Source organism: Bos javanicus, chromosome X (genome assembly GCF_032452875.1).
Source record: "Bos javanicus breed banteng chromosome X, ARS-OSU_banteng_1.0, whole genome shotgun sequence".
NCBI lineage: Eukaryota > Metazoa > Chordata > Mammalia > Artiodactyla > Bovidae > Bos > Bos javanicus.
Window position 1 is genome coordinate 56,034,510 of NC_083897.1, and position 22,654 is coordinate 56,057,163.

The 22,654-nt window shown below is 37.2% G+C and overlaps 1 protein-coding gene and 1 pseudogene across 19 annotated transcripts in view; both read left to right on the forward strand.

Annotated features, from left to right (window-relative positions):
• IL1RAPL2 (interleukin 1 receptor accessory protein like 2) overlaps positions 1 to 22,654 on the forward strand; it is a 1,479,983-nt gene that overhangs the window by 1,296,957 nt on the left and 160,372 nt on the right. The gene's annotated exons all lie outside the window — the stretch shown is intronic.
• On the forward strand, positions 3,846 to 16,187 carry LOC133242997 (small cell adhesion glycoprotein-like; annotated as a pseudogene).

Sequence of the window (22,654 nt, forward strand, 5' to 3'; positions counted from 1 at the left end):
AACAAGGAACTATATGAAACTGAACTAACCCCACACTGCCCTCAACAGCTCCAGAGAAATTCCTAGATATACTTTACTATTATCATTTTTTTAATTTAATTTTTTGATTTCTAAGTTCTTTATTACTCCTTTAATTTTCATTTTTAAAACCTTGAAAAAAAAAGACCCTATTTTAAAAACAAATTTCACATATATATATTTTTATAATATTTTTGCCTTTGTTTTGTTTTTTTTATATTGTATTTTGGAGAGTTTAACCTCTACTCTAGATTTTTAATCTTTGCTTTTTGGTATTTGTTATCAATTTTGTACCTTTAAGAATCCAATCTTCAGTACCCATTTTTACTTTGGAGTGTGATTACTGGCATGATTGGTCTCTCCCCTTTGACTCTCCTTTTTCTCCCCCAGGTCACCTCTATCTCCTCCCTCCCCTTCTCTTCTCTATTTAACTCTGTGAACCTCTCTGGATGTTCCAGGCTGTGGAGAGCAAATAGGGAATTGACTACTGGCTAGATTTCTCACTCCCCGTTTGATTCCCCCTCTTCTCCTCCTGGTCCCCTCTATCTCCCTCCTCCCTCTTCTCTTCTCAATGTAACTCTGTGAACCTCTTTGGGTGTCCCTCACCGTGGAGAATCTTTTCACCATTAACCTAGATGTTTTATCATCGGTGCTGTACAGATGTAGAAGTCTTGAGGCTACTGTAAGAATAATACTGAAAGCTAGAGCCAGGAGGCTAAAATCTAAAACTTGAGGACACCAGAAAACTCCTGACTCCAGGGAACATTAATCGATAAGAGCTCATCCAAAAGCCTCCATACCTACACTGAAACCAAGCTCCATCCAAGAGCCAACAAGTTTCAGAGCAAGACATACCAAGCTAATACTCCAACAATGCAGGAACATAAGCCTGAGCATTAAAATATAAACGGCCAAAAGTCATACCAAACCCATAGACACCTCAAAACTCACTACTGGACACTTCATTGCACTCCAGAGAGAAGAAATACAGCTCCACCAACCAGAACACTGATGCAAGCTTCCCTAACAAGGAAATCTTGACAAGCTACTCATCCAACCCCATCCACAGGGAGGAACCTCCACAATAAAAAGGAACCACAAACGTCCAGCATACAGAAAGGCCACCCCAAACACAGCAATATAAACAAGATGAAAAGGCAGAGAAATATTCAGCAAGTAAAGGAACATGATAAAAGCCCACCAAACCAAACAAAAGAGGAGAAGATAGCGAGTCTACCTGAAAAAGAATTCAGAATAGTAAAAATAATCCAAAATCTTAAAAACAAAATGGCATTACAGATAAACAGTCTGGAGATAGGGATTGAGAAGATGCAAGAAAAGTTTAACAAGGACCTAGAAGAAATAAAAAAAGAGTCAATCAATAATGAATAATGCAATAACTGAGATGAAAAGCACTGTGGAGTGAACCAACAGTAGAATAACTGAGGCATGAGATAGGATAAATGAGGTGGAAGATAGAATGGTGGAAATAAATGAAACAGAGAGGAAAAAAGAAAAAGAATTAAAAGAAATGAGGACAACCTCAGAAACCTCTGGGACAATGTTAAATGCCCCAAGATTCTAATCATAGGAGTCCAAGAAGAAGACAAAAAGAAAGGCCAGGAGAAAATACTTGAGGAGATAATTGTTGAAAACTTCCCTAAAATGGGGAAGGAAATAGCCACCCAAGTCCAAGAAACCTAGAGAGTCCCAAACAGGATAAACCCAAGGCAAAACACCCCAAGACACATATTAATCAAATTAACAAAGATCAAACACAAAGAACAAATGTTAAAAGCAGCAAGGGAAAAACAACAAATAAAACACAAGGGGATTCCCATAACGATAATAGCTGATCTTTCAATATAAACTCTTCAAGCCAGAAGGGAATGTCAAGACATACTTAAAGTGATGAAAGAGGAAAATCTACAACCCAGATTACTGTACCCAGAAAGGATCTCATTCACATATGAAGGAGAAATCAAAAGCTTTACAGACAAGCAAAAGCTGAGAGAATTCAGCACCACCAAACCAGCTCTTCAACAAATGCTAAATGATCTTCTCTAGACAGGAAACACAGAAAAGGTTTATAAACTCGAACCTAAAACAACAAAGTAAATGGCAACAGGATCATACTTATCAATAATTACCTTAAATGTAAATGGATTGAATGGCCCAACCAAAAGACAAAGACTAGCTGAATGGATACAAAAACAAGACCCTTATATATGTTGTCTACAAGAGACCCACCTCAACCTAGGGACACATACAGGCTGAAAGTGAAGAGCTGGAAAAAGATATTTCACACAAATGGAGACCAAAAGAAAGCAGGAGTAGCAATACTCATATCAGATAAAATAGACTTTGAAATAAAGGCTGTGAAAAGAGAAAAGAAGGACACGACATAATGATCAAAGGATCAATCCAAGAAGAAGATATAACAATTATAAATATATATGTACCCAACATAGGAGCACCGCAATATGTAAGGCAAATGCTAACAAGTATGAAAGGAAAAATTAACAGTAACACAATAATAGTGGGTGACTTTAATACCCCACTCACACCTATGGATAGATCAACTAAACAGAAAATTAGCAAGGAAACACAAACTTTAAATGATACAATGGACCAGTTAGACCTAATTGATATCTATAGGACATTACACCCCAAACCAATGAATTTCACCTTTTTCTCAAGTGCACACAGAACCTTTGCAAGGATAAATCACATCCTGGGCCATAAATCTAGCCTTAGTAAATTCAAAAAAAAAATGAAATCATCTCAAGCATCTTTTCTGATCAAAATGCGGTAAGATCAGGTGTTAACTACAAAAAAAAAAAACTATTAAAAATATAACCATATGGAGGCTAAACAACACACTTCTGAATAACCAACAAATCACAGAAAAAAATCAACATATGCATAGAAACAAATGAAAATGAAAACACAACAACTCAAAATCTATGGGATTCAGTAAAAGCAGTGCTAAGGGGAAGGTTCATAAGCAATACAAGCTTACCTCAAGAAACAGGAGAAAAATCAAATAAATAACTGAACTCTACACCTAAAGCAACTAGAAAAGGAAGAAATTAAGAACCCCAGGGTTAGTAGAAGGAAAGAAATCAAAAATTAGGGCAGAAATAAATGCAAAAAAAGAAAGGAGACCATAGCAAAAATCAACAAAGCTAAAAGCTGGTTTTTTGAGAAGATAAATAAACTAGACAAACCATTAGCCAGACTCATCAAGAAACAAAGGGAGAAAAATCAAATCAATAAAATTAGAAATGAAAATGGAGACATCACAACAGACAACACAGAAATACAAAGGGTCATAAGAGACTACTATAAGCAACTATATGCCAATAAAATGGACAACTTGGAAGAAATGGACAAATTCTTGGAAAAGTACAACTTTCCAAAACTGAACCAGGAAGAAGTAGAAAATCTTAACAGACCCATCACAAGCACAGAAATCGAAACTGCAATCAGAAGTCTTCCAGCAAACAAAAGCCCAGGACCAGATGGCTTCACAGCTATTTCTTTCAAAACTTTAGAGAAGTGCTAACACCTATCCTACTCAAACTTTTCCAGAAAATTGCAGAGGAAGGTAAACTGCCAAACTCATTCTATGAGGCCACCATCACCCTAATACCAAAACCAGACAAAGATGGCACAAAAAAAGAAAACTACAGGCCAATATCACTGATAAACATAGATACAAAAATCCTTAACAAAATTCTAGCAAACAGAATCCAACAACATATTAAAAATATCATACATCATGACCAAGTGGGCTTTATCCCAGGGATGCAAGGATTCTTCAATATTCACAAATCAATCAATGTGATACACCACATTAACAAATTGAAAGATAAAAAACCATATGATTATCTCAACAGATGCAGAGAAAGCCTTTGAGAAAATTCAACATGTATTTATGATAAAAAAAAAAACCCTCAGAAAGCAGGAATAGAAGGAACATACCTCAACATAATAAAAGCCATATATGATAAACCCACAGCAAACATTATCATCAATGGTGAAAAACTGAAAGCATTTCCCTTAAAGTCAGAAACAAGACAAGGATGCCCACTCTCACCACTAATATTCAACATAGTTTTGGAAGTTTTAGCCACAGCAATCAGAGCAGAAAAAGAAATAAAAGAAATCCAGATTGGAAAAGAAGAGGTAAAACTCTCACTGTTTGCAGATGACATGATCCTCTACATAGAAAACCCTAAAGACTCCACCCAAAAATTACTAGAGCTAATCAATCAATAGAGTAAAGTTGCAGAGTATAAAATTAACACACAGAAATCCCTTGCATTCCTATACACTAATAATGAGAAAACAGAGAAATTAAGGAAACAATTCCATTCACCATTGTAATGAAAAGAATAAAATCCTTAGGAATAAAGCTACCTAAAGAAACAAAATATCTATATATAGAAAACTATAAAACACTGATGAAAGAAATCAAAGATGTCTTTGATGGAGAAATATACCATGTTCATGGATCGGAAGAATCAACATAGTAAGAATGAGTATACTACCCAAAGCAATCTATAGATTCAATGCAATTCCTATCAAACTACCAATGGTATTTTTCAGAGAATGAGAACAAATAATTTCACAATTTGTATGGATATACCAAAAACCTCAAATAGCCAATGCAATGTTGAGAAAGAAGAATGAAACTGGAGGAATCAACCTGCCTGACTTCAGACTATACTACAAAGCTACAGTCATCAAGACAGTACAATACTGGCACAAAGACAGAAATATAGATCAATGGAACAAAATAGAAAGACCAGAGATAAATCCACACACCTATGGACACCTTATCTTTGACAAAGGAGGCAAGAATATACAATGGAGAAAAGACAATCTCTTTAACAAGTGGTGCTGGGAAAACTGGTCAACCACCTGTAAAAGAATGAAACTAGAACACTTTATAACACCATACACAAAAATAAACTCAAAATTGATTAAAGATCTAAATGTAAGATCAGAAACTATAAAACTCCTAGAGGAAAACATAGGCAAAACACTCTCTGACATAAATCATAGCAGGATCATCTATGACCCACCTCCCAGGGTAATGGAAATAAAAGAAAAAATAAACAAATGGTGCCTAATTAAACTTAAAAGCTTTTGCACAACAAAGGAAACTATAAGCAAGGTGAAAAGGCAGCCTTCAGAATGGGAGAAAATAATAGCAAATGAAGCACCTGACAAAGAATTAATCTCAAAAATATACAAGCAGCTCCTGCAGCTCAATTCCAGAAAAATAAATGACCCAATCAAACAATGGGCCAAAGAACTGAACAGACATTTATCCAAAGACATACAGATGGCTAACAGACATATGAAAAGATGCTCAACGTCACTCATTATCACAGAAATGCAAATCAAACCACAATGAGTACCATCTCACAGTGGTCAAAATGGCTGCTATCCAAAAGTCTACAAACAATAAATGCTGGAGAAGGTGTGGAGAAAAGGGAACTCTCTTATGCTGTTGGTGGGAATGCAAACTAGTACAGCCACTATGGAGAACAGTGTGGAGATTCCTTACAAAACTGGAAATAGAACTGCCATACAACCCAGCAGTGCCACTGCTGGGCATACACACCGAGGAAACCAGAAATGAAAGAGACACGTGTACCCAAATGTTCGTCGCAGCACCGTTTACAATAGCCAGGACATGGAAGCAATCTAGATGTCCATCAGAAGATGAATGGGTAAGAAAGCTGTGGTACATATACACAATGGAATATTACTCAGCTATTAAAGAGAATGCATTTGGATCAGTTCTAATGAGGTGGATGAAACTGGAGCCTATCATACACAGCGAAGTAAGTCAGAAAGAAAAACACCAACAGAGTATATTAATGCATATATATGGAATTTAGAAAGATGGTAATGATGCCCCTATATACAAGACAGCAAAAGAGACACAGATGTAAAGAACAGACTTTCAGATCTGTGGGAGAAGGTGAGGGTGGGATGATTTGAGAGAATAGCATTGAAACATGTATATTATCATTTGTGAAATAGATTGCCAGTCCATGTTTGATGCAGAGGCAGGATGTTCAGGGCTAGTGCACTGGGATGACCCTGAGAGATGGGATAGGAAGGGAGGTGAGAGGGGGGTTCAGGATGGGGAACACATGTACATCCATGGCTGATTCATTTGAATGCATGGCAAAAACCACCACAATATTGTAAAGTAATTAGCCTCCAATTAAAATTTTAAAAAATAAAGATTCACACCTCCCTACTGGTGCCCATCCTGCTGCCACAATGACTAGCCTCCCAACCATGCCTCCTCCAGAACAAGAACTGTTGGCTACCACAATTATACAGGCCACTGAGGCCCTGTCCCTGATAACTGAAGCCAGCACAGCCCTCATTGTAGTTGTTATCACCGTGGTCCTCCTCACTGTGCTCTCAGTCGTGATTTTGATCTTCTTTTACCTGTAGAAGAACAAAGACAGCTACGTCACTTACGAACCTGCAGATGACAAGCCCAGCGCCATTGTTCTAATGGAGAATGACTCAGCAAAGGGCAGGGAGAAGGAAGAATATTTCATCTAATGGTTCCCAGTCCCCAAGGAGCTTATCCAGGCTCCAGTGCTAACATACTATTTATTAGGTGGAAGTTTTACCTGAAACCGGTGAGAAGCATCCACTGATATGGGTAGACCTGAGCTCCTTCATATGCAGAGTACATCATGAGAAACACTAGGCTTGAAGAAGCACAAGCTGTAATCAAGATTGCTGGGAGAAATATCAATAAACTCAGATATGCAGATGACACCACCCTTATGGCAGAAAGTGAAGAGGAACTAAGGAGCCTCTTGATGAAAGTGAAAGAGGAGAGTGAAGAAGTTGGCTTAAAGCTCAACATTCAGAAAACTAAGATCATGGCATCTGGTCCCATCACTTCATGGCAGATAGATGGCAAAACAGTGGAAACAGTGTCAGACTTTATTTTTCTGGGCTCGAAAATCACTGCAGATGGTGACTGCAGCCATGAAATTAAAAGACACTTACTTCTTGGAAGGAAAGTTATGACCAACCTAGATAGCATATTCAAAAGCAGAGACATTACTTTGCCCACAAAGGTCCATCTAGTCAAGGCTATGGTTTTTCCAGTGGTCACGTATGGATATGAGAGTTGGACTGTGAAGAAAGCTGAGCGCCGAAGAATTGATGCTTTTGAACTGTGGTGTTGGAGAAGACTCTTGAGAGTCTCTTGGACTGCAAAGAGATCCAACCAGTCCATCCTAAAGGAGATCAGTCCTGGGTGTTCATTGGAGGGACTGATGCTGAAGCTGAAACTCCAATATTTTGGCCACCTCATGCGAAGAACTGACTCATTGGAAAAGACCCTGATGCTGGGAGGGATTGGGGGCAGGAGGAGAAGGGGATGACAGAGGATGAGATGGCTGGATGGCATCACCGACTCGATGGACATGGGTTTGGGTAAACTCCGGGAGTTGGTGATGGACAGGGAGGCCTGGCGTGCTGTGATTCATGGGGTCGCAAAGAGTCAGACATGACTGAGTGACTGAGCTGAACTGAGCTCCTTCCAGGACACGGACCAAAATGCCAGCATCACTGACACCAGGGGACAAAAAGAAAGCTGTTCATGTCTCTAGCCAGGCCTCTGTCACACAGCTTCTGACTAATGAGTGAGATGGAGCAGTATTGGGCAACACTGGAGTATATACCCAGTCATCTTCACTTTTTTCACAGGTTGAAGGGAAGAAGAGAGTTGGGGGTCACTTGATGCTCCTCTTTCCCTTACCTGGTCACCTAGTGACAACCTGAGTGGAAGTAATATCCTTAGTTCTTCCCAGAGGCGGGAGACCACAAGGAAAGGCTAGACCAGGAGGGCCAGGAGACTGTGGAGACCTCCCTCCTGATGAATGTGCCACATCCCTTAATCTGAGTCCTTCCTTTCCTTAACCCCCCAACAATATAGACATATGCTGTTTTTATCAGAATTAAAACCATTCGTTGATACAGATATCAGATTCTCATGTACAAGAAGTTACCATCTTTATACTTTGACTTATCTTTGCTGAAACCTTTGTGACAGTTTGCTTTGTTGCTGTTGTTCAGTCTCTGTCATGTCCAACTCTTTGTGACCTCATGAACTGCAGTATGCCAGCCTTCCCTGTCCTCCTCTATCTTCCGGAGTTTGCTCAAGTTCATGTCCATTCTTTGCTTACTCAACTCTTTTGCCTGTGTTTTCTCCCAAGCAAAGGGGGCCCCAGAGAAGTTTCAGAAGTTCCCAGAACAATCTCAGGGGTTTGAAACAGAGATTTTCCTGGGAAGTTTGTCCTAGAAGAGGGTCATTAGAAACATACCCTGGGAAATGAGTTGTTTAGCCTCCATCCTAGCAAGGGCCAGTATGTCCCTGATCCATTCTGTGTGCACACAGAGGGAACCGGGAAAAACTTGTGACTTTTCCCACCAGTGCTCTTTCTATCAAGCCCAGAGAGGCTTCTGGGATCTCATTTCATCCATCTCAAGATGAGGCATATTTAAAAGGTACAGTGTTTTGGTAGAAATCATTAACTCTCCATGCATTGTTTACTTTGGAACTAAACTAAACCTCCTTCAAGGTCTTAACTATACTGTCTCCATTTTTCAAGCTCAAGTCCACCCAAGGTAAGACCCAAGAGTTGGAAAGTCAATCTTAGCAACTTATATTCCAGTTTTCAGCATTTCTCCAAACAGAATTTTTGAAAAACTGAAGGTCACCCTGAACTTACAACTTAACAAGTTGTTAAATAAAAAAAACATTTGCCTCAAGTCAAACTTAAGGGCAAGTGAGGAGACTCATTTGTTCCCTTATTTCTAAGTTTATGTTCTGAATTCCTCTGGCCTAATAGGCTTTTAAGAATCTGAAAGTACTTAGGAAGTAAAGTGAAGAAAAGCTAAATATCTAGAATGGAACTCATGAAAATGGTCAAATCTTAGCCTTGTACTCCTGCATTTATTTCAAAGACTTCATTTAAAAAAATTACATTTGATTAATGGCTTATACTTTTCATTTTACATTACTTATTTGATCCTGACAACAAACCAGTGTGTAAGATTATGAAGTCCATTGAGTTAAAAACTCACATATCTAGCAGTTAAATAAATCTGAAATTTTGGTCACATGATATACAGTCTTACACTCTGTGGCAGGCAGTAAGACTGTCAGAAATATTTCAGTCCTTCTAGCCATATGGTAGGAATGCACTTTCCTGCCCAGCTGAAATTAGGTGTGGCCAACATGACTTACTTTGGTCATTGAAATGTGAGCAGAAGTGACACATGTCATTTCTTGGTGGAAGCATTTAATTGACAATGCTTAGCTTCAGCTTCTCAATTATCTTTCTTTGGTGATTGTTGAAGCCCTTTTTAAAGAGATCCTCCTTCAGCCTGGGTTTTTAATGATTACCTTGGACAAAGCCTCCACCCCATCAACCTATATTGTATGTGAAACCTAAATAAAAATAAAGTTTTACTATTTTAAGTAAATGATATTTGTATTATTGTTTCCTTTTGAGACATAATCTATTTTATCGTGACTTAAAAATATATTCTTTCAGTGGGAATCACAAGTGTATTCTCATTTAAGTATGTCTTCCTAATGGCTTCATATCTGTTGAAACTTACTCCTTTGGGGCTAGCAATATTTTTGCACAGCTACATTACAACATTTTATGACAACTCTCAGTTTAAAGAATTTTAGATTTGATAGACATGCTGGAATGAGAGTCAATGCTCTATTCTTTTTAAGTATAGTGATGACAGATTAATCACAGATTAAGAACTTAAAGGAATTTCATGAGTAGCAATTCTACCTCCCACTGTTAAAGCCAGAGAGCATTTTCTCTTCTTCCATTGTATATACTTTGCATTGGCAAGAAAGATATTTGACATGAAAGGGGAAAACTATGAATAGTAAAGAAGAAGACAAGGCAGTGATCACAATACCATGAATTTGGGGACTATTGAGCCTAAGTGTGCTTCAGATATTACCTATAAAAGAGGAAAAAGGAGAAGAATGTATAGGAATTGGAGAGAGGATAGTCATCTTTAGCACCACTTTGAATCAATATTCCCTTATGTTAAAATAGAAATAGATTTCTCTGAATATAATGGATCATTTTTGAGAGTGCACATGTTAGATATTGTCACCACAGCATTAAAAAAAAAATTAGCAGTCAACTTCCTGAAGCCATAATTCAGGGTTAAATGTAGCTTCCACTCATCATGTTCAAAAGCTCACTTTCTTTCCTTGACTGAAGTTACCAAATCACTAATAAGGAAAAATGAAGTACAGTCTATAGACTGTTAGAATCATAAGCTTTATAAATGGAAGAAGCCTTAGAAATTGTGTGTTTCAACTCTGCCTCTTATACATGAGGAAACTGACACTCAGAAAGAAGAGTCTTGGCTCATTTCATACACAACTCTCTACATTTCCTGGATATATACATGTGATTGCCAGAATTTTTATCTATTTAATAAAGTCTTAAAAGTGTCTAATAACCAAGTCCTTAACTTTTCTGAAAGCAATTTTGGTAGACTGAAACATAAACTGGATCCTCTGTGTGTTGGCAAATGACAATATTAATGGTGGTGGTGATGATGATAAATAATTAAAATTAGTTGTGATATAGGAAATTGGGCTGCTATAACACAACAACAAAACAAGTACTCATTGTCTTAACCAAGATTGAAGTGGCTTGTTTATTTTCCCCCTTGAATGTTCATCTACATGTAAGTAATCCACAGTTGCTGTAGTAGGTCTTTGTTGTCAAGGCTCCAGGCTCCTTCCCTTTGTGACTGCATTATCCTCCCTTGCCCTAATCCACAGGGTCAAAGATGATAATCTCAACACTGTGGTCATAGTAGGTAATGATCCCCTCATGATGTGTTACTCTTTTTGATAGCAATTTATTCCTACTTGATTTATTCTTAAAGAGCATTATCTTAATTCAAATGGAATGTTACCTAGCATAATTACCATACTAAAACTTAACAACTATTTCTTTGTAAAGGATAACACTTAAAAGAAGAAAATTCATGTCTACTAATGCTTGATAACTTGAGAGTGTGATAATGGAGATGTGGGGGAGGCTCACAAACACTAGACCACAGAAGATAGCTACCCACTCTGCTTATATATTGGGTTAAACCCTTGCTTTGCCCCTTGTTTCCTCTCTTTTACTAAGGAGGAAATTATCATAGCCTTCCTTAATCATCAGTCCCTAGATTAAACTTAAAAATCATATTTTTAAAACTTTACCTGGAAATGAAGATATTCCAAGTATTTCTAACTTCACTTTTTCCTTCAGAGTAAGGACACTTGGTCTGCTTGTCCAATGACATAATTGATCATAGAAGCATTTGGTGATATCAGTCTTTCCCTGCCATGCCCAATATTTATCAGATTCTGAATTTTCCGCCACTCTGGAGACACAAGCATCTAGAAAAAAGAAGTGATTTACAAGGAACTTTAACGTCAGGAAAAAGTAAAATGAACCACAAGGATAAGTTACTATGTCAAATCCAATGAAACAAATAATTCTTAGAAGATGGTTTATTTTCCAAGTGAAAGCATAGACTTATGGAATACTTAGGAAAGCTTGAGTTTGTTTTATGTCCAGGAATATAGTTTGTGGATGGAAATTAATTACTTTTTTGTCCTAGATCTCTCTGAGGTTAATGTGTCTTAAGTACAGGTGTACCTTGTTTAAAGTAAACCTATCATTTGAAAATCCCAATTGGCACAAAAATCAAAATTAGTTTTTGGCTCTATAAAAGGATTGAAGACAGGATTTCTTTATATACCATGGTACTCTAGTTCAAGAGTCAGCAAACTATGACCCAAGAAGAACCAAATCTGACAAGCCCTTATTTTTGTAAACAAACTTTTATTAGCACACAGTCATGCCCATTCATTAAGTTTAGAGATTATTTATGGCTGTTTTTATACACTACATTGGCAAAGTTGTTGCAACAGTAACTCTCTGACTAGCAAAACATGAATTATTTGCTATCTGGCCCTTTACAGAAACAGTTTGATAAGTCCTACTCTAGTACATTCACATTACTCTGGTGTTATTCATATTGCACAAATGTGATTTATTTGGAGAAATTAAACATATTTTGATATGGCTGGAGAATAGTGCACACATACAAAAGTGATAAAGCTAGTGGAGTGGAAAGAAGTCATAAAGAACTTTGTGTATTTAGTTAAAGAGTTTAAACTTGATCCTGAAAATAGTGGGAAACTGTGAATGGCATTATTTCAGTGGACTGGTGTGATTTGGAAAGAAATCAATTAGGAAAGTATTGTTAACCAGTCAAGAAATAATGAATACCTGAGTTTATGTGGTAAAGTCCAAATGAAGTTGAAGGAAACAGATGCTAATGTTATTAACAAGACAGAAACAGCATGATTTTGTGAATTAGTGAATGAATGTTAGCAGCAAGGAAAAGGGAGAAATGTGGGTTGACTTAGATTTCTGACTTAGGAAACTACACTCATGTTAGCACCATAAGACAAGGAGGAAAATTTCAGGGAAATAAAACGTGTTTGGTTTTGTACATGCTGAATATTATATGCGTGTGAGACATTCAGGTGGAAATAGCCCTTCAGCAAGTTGCAACATAAGTTTGGAACACAAGAATTCTGAGATACAGACTTGAAGTCATCAGAATTAACTGGAAATATAGGCCATAATTTGGAATAAATCATTCAGATGTTTGTAAAAACAGCATCAGGGATAATATCAGTATCTAAATGATTGTGGAGGAAGCCCACAAAGAAAAATGGGAATACCATGAAGAACATTGAAAAGGAGCTTCCAACTGGAAGGGGGAAAGGGAATATAATTAAAGCCAAGAGAAAATTCAGTTTTAAGAGAGAATGTCAAATACCTAAGAGTTATCAAGTAATCAAGTAATACTGTGGCAGAAAATTATTCACTCAGTTTGTAAATGTGGAGGTCATTGGTGACCTTAGTGAAAGCAGTGACTGGTAAGGAAGGAAAAAGAAACAGTGAATATAAGCTAATCTTTCAAGTAATTTTTCTGTAGAATACTGGAAAAGCCAGTAACTAGAAGGAGTCTTAAATCAAGGAAGTGTTTCTTGAGGATGGGAAAGACTTGAGTGTATTTATTATGCTGGAGGGCTGGAGTCTCTAGAGAGGAAGGAGAAGATGCAAGAAAGGTCCACTGGATCTGCAGGTTACCTTGCCAAGCAAAGGCTGTACATGAGAGCCCTATATTCTACTTACCCAGCTCACTGTCATCCAGGCTAATCAAAAAGAGAGAGAGAGAAACATTTAAACTTTGGATGATAATCAAGTGTCTGAGAACATGATTCAGACATTTCAACTTGGGATAATAATCATGTGTCTGAGAACATGATTCCTCCCATACAGTAGCTCAATGACACTTGCTTTTTGAGATCTGTCTTTCTTTAATAGGATCAAGTAATAGGAACATTTAAATTCCTTTTTCCAATCAGGCAGGAATCACTGAAAGTCTAGAGGGAGGCTAGAGACTAAGTGGGTGTGTGAATTGTTGACTGGTCCCTTTGCTGTCTGTCATGGTAATTGAATGTGCAATCAGCTCTATGTTAACACTGCTTTTAGAGAAGTAAAATACTAGTGTTAAGTATACTTGGGAGAGACCTGAGCTTGCTCTTCGCAGTGGTAAATACATTTTTGTGAGACCACAGAAGTGTACGTTGCTGGATGTATGGTGGGGAAAAGAGGTGTTCAATATAACCTGCTAATAGGTACAATTTATTAAAACATCCCCTGAATCTTACAGACATTAACCAGATCACCCACTGGTGCAAAATTAGAATTGAAGATACAAAAGTTGATGAGGAATCAGTTTAGCATTATTAATTAAGCCTCTGAATATATATGCCAAGTTCCAGTAGGTCAGCAGGACACAGTGTGCTCATGTTCTATATGCAGATTCCGGAAGTCCCATTGAAGGTGCTCAGAAAGCTTAGCCCAGTCACGTCCTTTGAGGAACTCATGTTCTCTTAGGGCACTGAGACATAGTTATGTGATAGAATACATATGTGCAACACCTCCATAACCTTACAACCTTGTTAGTGTTATGCAGACTTAATGGGGGAAAACTGCAAAATACCCTAGAAGTAGCAGGTGCCATTACAGTGAGTGATTAAACCAGCTATATGACTGATTACTTTAGACAAGAAAATTACCAAAAATTCATTTATTGAACAAAATTTCATCAAGTACCTACTCTGGGCAAAGGATTTCTTTGATAATGGAGCTGAGGACTGAAAAAAATCCCATCATCTTTTTTGATGGGCCTATGTTACTTTAGTTAACATTAGTAGAAAGTTACTTCTGGAAAAATTGCAAAACAAAGGATGCGTAAAACTTACTTTGATATTCTTATTGAATATTGCTTGAAGCAGTCTATGAAAGGCTGAGCCAAAGAATGTCTTCCCAATTACTCTGAAGCCACATCTTTGCCCTTATGCTGAATACTAATGGTATTAATACCGTGAAACATGATTTAGCACAATCTGTATATTTTGTCACCTCAACTAGGTTGTATACGTATTAAAGACAGTATATTTCTTCTGCTTCCCTTTTTCTCCCATATAGTAGGCACTAGGTACATACTATTGTGGTTGATTTTTTAAAATATTAAGTATCTCTCTCCTCAGACAAAATTGAGGGCACATTTTCCAGACTATACTTATCCATGAGAAAGCATGTACCCACCCCCCCATCCCACCCATAATCTATATTGAAGAAGTTTAAAGTGCCAGACTATAATAGTTTCCCCTCTGCTGACCACACTCCTTCACGCCCCCAAAAAACCCCATCTCTTTTTCCATTCTGTGGTAGGCCCTAAGATGCAGTCAAAAATGTGGTTTCCATTGCTCTGAAGTTATGTCAGCCTTGAAGAGTTCAAGATGTTTCCAGTTGTAGGAAAAATTTTCACTTTTTTTTGTAGATGTACTTTATAATCATTCATAACAGCAGAAAAGTTGTAAGTGCTTTTGACCAGCTTCTGTGAACATGCTTATAGATTAGTAAATATATATGATTGTCTCACACTGTGGGTATGTCTTGAAACAAATTATTTTTCAAAGTAGGAGTCACCTACTGTGTTCAAGGTTAAGTGGTATGTCAAACATAGGGGTTGTATGAGACATAGACCATGTCTGCTGAGCTTGTTTGATATTTTATTATTTACATTTAACATTTTCCTACATTTTCCTACAAGTACCTTTAATTATGCTTTAAATCACTTTAAATCGCAGTGACTAATACCTTTTCTGATGTAATACAGTCTGCCTCACTAGAATTGGGAGTATTTCTTTTGTAGTTTAACCTTCTAGAATACCAAAGGTAAGAAGACAGAGAATTCAAGAAAACCATGATGCAAGTGTTATTGGAGCACAGTGTGGGTGAGATCCTTTCAAAGCTATTGGCCGCTCGAAAATGCACCAATAATAATTGCAAAGGGAAACTAAGTCAAACTCTAGTCCCAACACTTATCAGATGAATTTATCCTGTTTCTATTACTAAGAGACACTGAAAATCTATCAGTGATTTCTATAGTTTGTATAATGGACTCTTTCTTTAACAACTTTCCAGAGCTGTGTGATCAATAAATGTTTGTTGAGGAAATGAACAAAATAATGAGTCACTCTTGAGGTCCAGGTTGCAGGGCTGCCTCCTAATTGAGATCTATTTTACAGTGAAAATGAAAGTCGCTCAGTTGTGTCCGACTCTTTGTGACCCCATGGACTATAGAGTCCATGGAATTCTCTAGGCCAGAGTACTGGAGTGGGTAGCCTTTCCCTTCTCCAGGGGATCTTCCCAACCCGGGGATCAAACCCACACCTCCTGCATTGGAAGGTGGATTTTAAATCACTGAGTCACCTGGGAAGCCCCTGTCTTGTAATACTAACGACTTTAGTTTCATTTTCAGTGAAAAAAAAAAAAAGCAAGCCCTATGGTGATTTTTCAACCCACATGTATAATATCATATAAGAAACTAATCGCCAATCCAGGTTCAATGCAGGATACAGAATGCTTGGGGCTGGTGCACTGGGATGACCCAGAGGGATGGTATGGGGAGGGAGGTGGGAGGGGGTTCAGGATGGGGAACACGTGTACACCAGTGGTGGATTCATGTTGATGTATGGCAAAACCAATACAATATTGTAAAGTAATTAGCCTCCAATTAAAATAAATTAATTAGTTTTTTTTAAAGAGTTATTTTAGCAGGCAGGAAACTGAAAGGCCAGAGAATTAATGCTTCTGATTTGAATATTTCTGATTTCTAGTACAGAGCAAGAAAGTATTAATGGAATATTTTTACTTTGAAATTTAATTGTTTAAAACAGATTAATCTGGTTTATATAGGGTCAGAATTACTTTAAAAAAAAATAGTGGAAAAACCTGTTGATAGAAGTAGGATAACCAAAGCAAACATTAGAAAACTTTCATAGGCTTCTGTATTTTTCCCACTTGTCCTACATGGACTTGCAAGGCTCACTTATTTATGATTGTAGCTAATCTAAGCTATAAGTGAGCATATATTGTGGACTATACTAGCTTTTTCTTAATTTGTCGAAGACAATCAAAGCTGCCTACCTGCTATTGTAGCCTAGCGTTCCACCACAAATTATACAGTAACAATTTCCTGAAATAAAGGCAGAGTTCAATAGGGAGAAACTCAACTCCTCTCTAAGATTTGGTCTGAAACCTCATCTTCTGTATCATGGGAGAATGTCACACCCCTCGTGCCATAATTTCTCTGTGAGTAAACTTCTATTCTGAGAAAATGCTTAAAAATGGTTTGATTTGGTATGTTCAAAATATTTTAAAAGTTCTAGAAAGAAAAAAAGAGGGGGAAGGAAGGCCTGATTGATAACTCTTTAAAGGCCAGTTTATTGTAGACAAAAAATTAATTGTGAAGAAATTGGAGGTTTTCAAGCAAGGGGATCAATATTAATACATCATTTATTAAAAGAGATAGTTTGGGATATAAAAAAAAGTTTTTGAAATGGACAGTGTGCACCACATTGTGAATGCACTTAATACCACTGAATTGCACACTGAAAATGACTAAAATAGTAAATACGTTATGTATATTTTACCACAATTTTTACATGCTAGAGAGAAAGAGAGAGAGAATGAATGAATTAATGAAGGATGACCATAAAGAGTGCTCTAAAAGAGCTTTTTGTTCTGGTAGAGGAACTCATTCTATATATTACTGCCTTTTAAAAGTTTTAGGTTTTTCTTTTTAAGCCCATGGAATTTGAGAAGAGTGAAGGTATTCTTCCCTTGCCTCTGTCCAGGAAGAATACCAGAAGTTTAAACTGCACTGAGAACAGCCTGTGAGTCAGGAATAGATAGGTCTTAGCAGACAGTAACTATAGTTAGTGAGTGATTAAGAGGTTTCAGTGCCCAAAGGGACCAGCCTCATGCCAAGCCTTGATGCCCCACAGCCTCTATCAAAGCCAACAGTTCAGGCAGGCGGCAAATAGGACTTATGCCCAGGCCAAGACCTGGGGCAAGATTTCAAAGCTGAACTGATTCTAAGTGAGTTCTAATTAGATTGGGGTTTAGTAGGATTTGATTAAGCTAATTAGGGCAGTCTCTGGGAGATAGTGAGGGACAGGGAGGTCTGGCATGCTGCAGTCCATGGAGTTGCAAGGAGTTGGACACGACTTAGCAACTGAACAACAAGCTAATTAGGATTGATAACAATCTATGTTATTGTGCTAGGTGTTCTTTTTATTTCAGGTATTATGCCTGTGATTTTTCTTTTGATTGATTTCTGCAATCAAACCATCAGGCTCATGGAGTTATTTTTAATAGAGAATATATATATATATATCAGAAAAGTAGAATGAGATAAGGTTATCTATAGCTTATCTTAGAGATCTATGTCTGCAAAGAAGTGAAGAGCAAGAATTAGCTGGATAACCTGTCTGTACCACCATGTGACAGTAGCTACCTGAGGTGCAGGTTTAATTCAACTAAACTAAAACAGATAATCACGATGGTGTGATCAATCACCTAGAGCAAGACATCCTGGAATGTGAAGTCAAGTGGGCCTTAGGAAGCATCACTATGAACAAAGCTAGTGGAGGTGATGGAATTCCAGTTGAACTATTTCAAATCCTAAAAGGTGATGTTGTAAAAGTGCTGCACTCAATATGCCAGCAAATTTAGAAAACTCAGCAGTGGCCACAGGACTGGAAAATGCCAGTTTTCATTCCAATCCCAAAGAAAGGCAATCCCAAAGAATGCTCAAACTACCGCACAATTCCACTCATGTCACACGCTAGTAAAGTGATGCTTTAAATTCTCCAAGCCAGGCTTCAGCAATATGTGAACTGTGAAATTCCAGATGTTCAAGCTGGTTTTAGAAGAGGCAGAGGAACCAGAGATCAAATTGCCAACATCCACTGGATTATCGAAAAAGCAAGAGAGTTCCAGAAAAACATCTATTTCTGCTTTATTGACTATGCCAAAGCCTTTGACTGTGTGGGATCACAATAAACTGTGGAAAATTCTGAAAGAGATGGGAATACCAGACCACCTGACCTGCCTCTTGAGAAACCTGTATTCAGGTCAGGAAGCAACAGTTAGAACTGGACATGAAACAACAGACTGATTCCAAATACAAAAAGGAGTTCGTCAAGGCTGTATATTGTCACCCTGCTTATTTAACTTATATGCAGAGTACATCATGAGAAACGCTGGGCTGGAGGAAGCACAAGCTGGAATCAAGATTGCTGGGAGAAATATCAATAACCTCAGATATGCAGATGACACCACCCTTATGGCAGAAAGTGAAGAGGAACTAAGGAGCCTCTTGATGAAAGTGAAAGAGGAGAGTGAAAAAGTTGGCTTAAAGCTCAACATTCAGAAAACAAAGATCATGGCATCTGGTCCCATCACTTCATGGCAAATAGATGGGGAAACAGTGGAAACAGTGTCAGACTTTATTTTTCTGGGCTCCAAAATCACTGCAGATGGTGATTGCAGCCATGAAATTAAAAGACGCTTACTCTTTGGAAGGAAAGTTATGACCAAACTAGACAGCATATTAAAAGGCAGAGACATTACTTTGTCAACAAATGTCCATCTAGTCAAGGCTATGGTTTTTCCAGTGGTCATGTATGGATATCAGAGTTGGACTATAAAGAAACCTGAGCGCTGAAGAATTGATGCTTTTGAACTGTGGTGTTGGAGAAGACTCTTGAGAGTCCCTTGGACTGCAAGATGATCCAACCAGTCCATCCTAAAGGAGATCAGTCCTGGGTGTTCATTGGAAGGACTGATGTTGAAGCTGAAACTTCAATACTTGGGCCACCTGGTGCAAAGATCTGACTGATTTGAAAAGACCCTGATGCTGGGAAACATTGAGGGCAGGAGGAGAATGGGACGACAGAGGATAAGATAGTTGGATGGCATCACTGACTCAATGGACATGGGTTTGGGTGGACTCCAGGAGTAGTGATGGACAGGGAGGCCTGGCGTGCTGTAGTTCATTGGGTCACAAAGAGTCAGACATGAATTGAGCTGAGCGACTGAATTGAACTGGACTGAAACTAAAACAACCCGACTTTCAAGGACATGACTAATACATAGAATGTTTGAAAATTCTGGAAACATTAGAGATCTTTATTATTAAACAATATGTTAGTTTTCCTTCAACCTCCAAATGTTTTGCTGGCAAAATGCCACTAAATGTAAGTCATGGGAACAACCAGTAATGTGAAAAAGTACAGTACAGAAATGAAAACACTTTTAATATGTTTTCTTATTTTTCAGATACCTTGTATATGCCCAGATCTTACATGTCATACTCCATGCAGTGGAAATTCTAGTCTAGTTGCCTTTTATGAGTAATGAGGAGAAAGAGTAATGCCCTTCTATTGATCAATACCACTGAATTCTGGTTATGCCTTTCTATTTAAATTTTGGTAAAATTTGGTTTATAACGTTATATAAGTTTCTTGTGTAAAATGTTATATTTTAACTTCTGCATACACTAACAGCAACAGTTTTGTTTCCATATGTCACCGTTTAGTTGATCTCCTTTACCCATTTCACCCTCTCCCAACTACCCTTACCCTCTGGTAATCCCTACTCTGTTCTGTTTATCTATATGTTTGCTTTGGTTTGGTTTGGTTTGGTTTGTTCACTATTTTTTATATTCTACATTTGAATGAAGTCATGTAGTATTTTGGTATTTGCCTTTCTCCATCCGACTTATTTCACTTAGTATAGTACCCTCAATTTCTGACTACCAAAACACTAATTTGAAAAGTTAAATATACCCCTTTGTTTATTGAAGAATCATTGAAAATAACCAAAATATGGAATCAACCTAAGTGCCTGTCAACAGATTAATGGATAAATAATATATATATATATGTATGCATACTCATACACACACACACACACACACACACACACACGCACACATCTTTTTTTCCTTTTATACAATGTCCCTAATGCCGGGAAAGATGAGGGCAGAAGGAAAAGAGGGCATCAGAGGATGAGATGGCTAGATGACAGTCACTGATGCAATTGACATGAACTTGGGCAGGCGTCAAGAGATGGTGAGGGACAGGGAGTCTTGGTGCGCTGCAGTCCATGGTGTCACAAAGAGCCAGATATGACTGAGTGACTGAACAACAACATACACACGTACATATGTATTATATACATATATTTATATACAGTGGAATACTATTCAGCTATAAAAAAGATGAGATTTGATTATGCCTTTTTGCCCAGGATTTTTTTTTATTCTTTAATGACTGTGAACTTGAAATTATGGCCATAATTGAAGTTCAATTTGTATGTCAAATTTTGAAAATGGTAGGATATCTGTAACTGTGTCTCAATACTTAATGGAAAAAAATGGAAGGATTTGGAGGCCTGGTTCAGATATTTCTGGTAAAGATTAATGGATTCCATGCTTAAATTCCTAAGAACATCGTCTCAGAGAGCTTATGGAATTATCCCAAACCAAGAGAGTGAGAAGCCCAGTGCCCAGCCTCTGGGTACAGAATAAGATAAATAACACTGTGTAGATAATCAGGTTTGTTGGTCTAATGCAAGATCAAGGGTACGTTCCATGTGTTCTTTGATTTCTACAAGACTAGTGCCTTCAGAGAGCCAGAAGGGACTTGATTATGGACTGTCTTGAGATCTGTGCTTAGAAAGACACTGATCTTTCCAACTTCTGGAGTACCTATGAACTCTTCAAGAAATAAGATGGACAATAGGGGAGACATTGTATATTGTATGGGCTCTCTGCCTATCTGTGGCTACTTTTGGTAACAGCTTCTGGTAGGAAAAGTAATGCTACCATCCATGGGAATACAGACGAGAATGGATCTATTGCATAATATCTTTAATTAACAAGTACGTTTCCCAGACTGCTGGGTTGGATTTGGTTATTAGAACAGCAGACTGATTCTCAGACACCATCTTAAAAACAGTGACTTATCTTGTTAACTTATTAAGTCAAATTTTCTTTTAATCAGGTAACTTTTAAAGGCATTTTTCCTTTAAAATAATTCCTAAATCTTTATCAAATTTATGTGTAAGAAAATTTACATGTCTGAAATGTACAGATTGATAATGTATCTACCATTCCAGTTAAGGTGGAAAACATTTCTATATAGCTCAAAATTTCCTTTGTGCTCCTTTATAGTAAATCTCCAACACCTCTCACACCTTTCCCCATGTAACAACTGGCCTTTTTTCTTTGTAAACTGTAGGTTCGTTTCATATGTTCTAGAACTTCCTGTAAATTAAACCATGTAGAATATACTCCTTGGTGTTTGTCTTCTTGTGCTTAGCACAGGGTCTCTGAACTCTTATGTTTTTGTGTGTATCAGCAGCTTTTCTTTATTGTTACTATCATTATTATTATTATTTTATGTGAACATAATGCACATCTTCTAAGTTCAACAGCTTATGGGCATTTAAGTTCTTTCTGGTATATGAATTATGCTACTATCGACCTCTACATACAAGTCTTTCTGTGAAAATGCATTTTTATTTCTCTTAGGTAAATATATGAGTGGAATTTCTAGATCATGTGGTAAATATATATCTACCTTTATAAGAAACAATAAAATTATTTTTAGAAATAGTTGTGCCATTTTACAATTCCACCAGCAGTAGATGAGATTTGCAATTGCTCCACTTTCCTACCAACACTTGACATTATCAGGCTCTTAAATTATAGCTATTGTAATAGGTGTGAGGTGGTATCTCATTGTGGTTTCAATTTGCATTTCATGATTACTTATGATTTTATGATTTGATTTGATTTTATATTTATTTAATATAAATATTTATTTTATATTTTATTTTATGATTTTATGATTACTTATGAACTTCTTTTTATATAATTATTAATAATTGCTATATTCTCTTTTGTGAAAGACCAGTACCACTCTTCTGCACATTTTTACTGGTGGTTTGTCTGTTTATTACTGAGTTAGAATTATTTATATAAACTGAATAACCATGCTTTGTCACATATAGCTATTGTA